At 37.1% G+C, this 1773-nt stretch overlaps 1 non-coding gene across 1 annotated transcript; it reads left to right on the top strand.

Annotated features, from left to right (window-relative positions):
* Positions 1 to 1071: 1071 nt before the first annotated feature.
* LOC139856712 (small nucleolar RNA R71) lies at positions 1072 to 1178 on the top strand. The gene has a single exon (XR_011762174.1). It is a non-coding gene; the product is annotated as a small nucleolar RNA R71 (small nucleolar RNA).
* The last annotated feature ends 595 nt before the right edge of the window (positions 1179 to 1773 follow it).

The raw sequence follows: 1773 nt of genomic DNA, 5'->3' as shown, positions 1-1773 counted from the left end.
ATTTATTTGTTTAAACATATCCAAGAATTTGGATTGCTCGGCTTCAAGTCTTTCTTTTCTCATTTTACTCGGGTAAGGAAGTGGTGGTTGGTATGGTTTAACATAAGGTTTAGCCTTAACTGTGTTATCTTCATTAACCTTTTCAACTACCGGTTCTGTTTCTTTCTCTTGTTCAGATTGTGGTTCTTGTGGAGTAGGAATAGCGTCATCAGAAATTACAGGCATTTCAGGTGGTTTAAGTGTAATACCATTTCTCGTGGTAATGGCTTTAGCTGTTTCATTCCGGGGGTTAGCATTTGTATCACTAGGTACACTTCCCGGTTTTCTTTCACCTATCAACCTTGCTAGGTTGCTTACTTCTTGTTCCAAATTTTGGATTGAAGCTTGTTGATTTCTAAATGCTTGAGCATTTTGTTCATTGGTTTGTTTCTGAGATGTGAAAATTGAGTTTGAGATTCAACTAGCTTCGACATCATATCTTCTAAATTTGGCTTTTTATCATCGGTTTGTGGTGGTTTGTTTTGAAAAATAGGTCTTTGCTGATTGTAAGTATTGTTATATACTTGTTGATTACTAGGACCTTGTTGATTGTTGTATGGAACATTTCGGTTATAATTCTGGTTTTGATTGTAGATTGGTCTTGGCGGTTGATAATTATTCTGATAATTATTTCCAGGCCTTTGGTTCATGTATGAAACATTCTCTCTTTGTTCCATTGTTTGTTCAATACTGAGAAAATCTTTTGTCAAATGTGGTCCTCCACACTGCTTACAACTAATTAGTATTGAGTGAATATCTTTAGTCATCTTTTCCATTCGTCTCTCGACAACATCTATCTTTTCGGAAATGGAATCTAAGTCATGGCTAGAATCGGCTCTAGCCGCTTTAGATGATCTAACGATATCTTTTTCTTGGTGCCACTCATGTGAGTGGAAAGCAGTGTTATCAATTATTTTGTAAGCATCAGTTGCGGTTTTCTTCATAATGGAACCACCAGCTGCTATATCGATGTCTTTTCTTGTAGTGATGTCGCATCCTTGGTAGAATATTTGTACTATTTGATAAGTGTCTAAACCATGTTGCGGACATCCTCTCAACAACTTTCCAAATCTTGTCCATGCTTCATATAGAGTTTCATTTGGCTTTTGTGTAAATGTAACAATTTCTCCTTGAAGTCTCACGGCTTTAGATGCCGGAAAGAATTGTTTTAGAAATTTTTCAACTAAAACATCCCATGTATTAATCGCCCCTTCAGGTAACGATTCTAACCAATCTTTGGCTTCTCCCTTTAAAGTCCAGGGAAATAACATGAGATAGATCTGTTCATCCTCAACTTCTCTGATTTTAAATAGAGTACAAATCCTATTAAAGGTTCGAAGATGTTCGTTTGGATCTTCCTTCGGCGCACCACTAAATTGGCATTGATTAGTTACCATGTGTAGGATTTGTCCTTTGATTTTATAATCTGGCGCATTAATACCTGGTTGAGTAATTGCGTGACCTTGGTCAGTGCGTTTAGCTCTCATTCGGTCTTCCATACTTAGAGATTCCAGATTTTCCATGATTGAATTTGTTGAATCTGAATCACTAGAGGATTCTGACTTAATGGTTTCTTCCTCGACAATCTCTGAATGAGTGATTTGTGGTTCAGGAGGAATGATTAGTGGTTCAGGATCTCTGAATTGTCCCTGAATATCCTCCGGATTCTCAATTGTGAGGTCGGGTTCAAAAAATGGATTATCAGAAATTTGAATTGGAGTACTTGGTCGACCG

The sequence above is a fragment of the Rutidosis leptorrhynchoides genome, chromosome 6 (genome assembly GCF_046630445.1).
Source record: "Rutidosis leptorrhynchoides isolate AG116_Rl617_1_P2 chromosome 6, CSIRO_AGI_Rlap_v1, whole genome shotgun sequence".
NCBI classification, from domain to species: Eukaryota; Viridiplantae; Streptophyta; class Magnoliopsida; order Asterales; family Asteraceae; genus Rutidosis; species Rutidosis leptorrhynchoides.
This window is presented reverse-complemented; position numbering and strand designations above follow the sequence as displayed.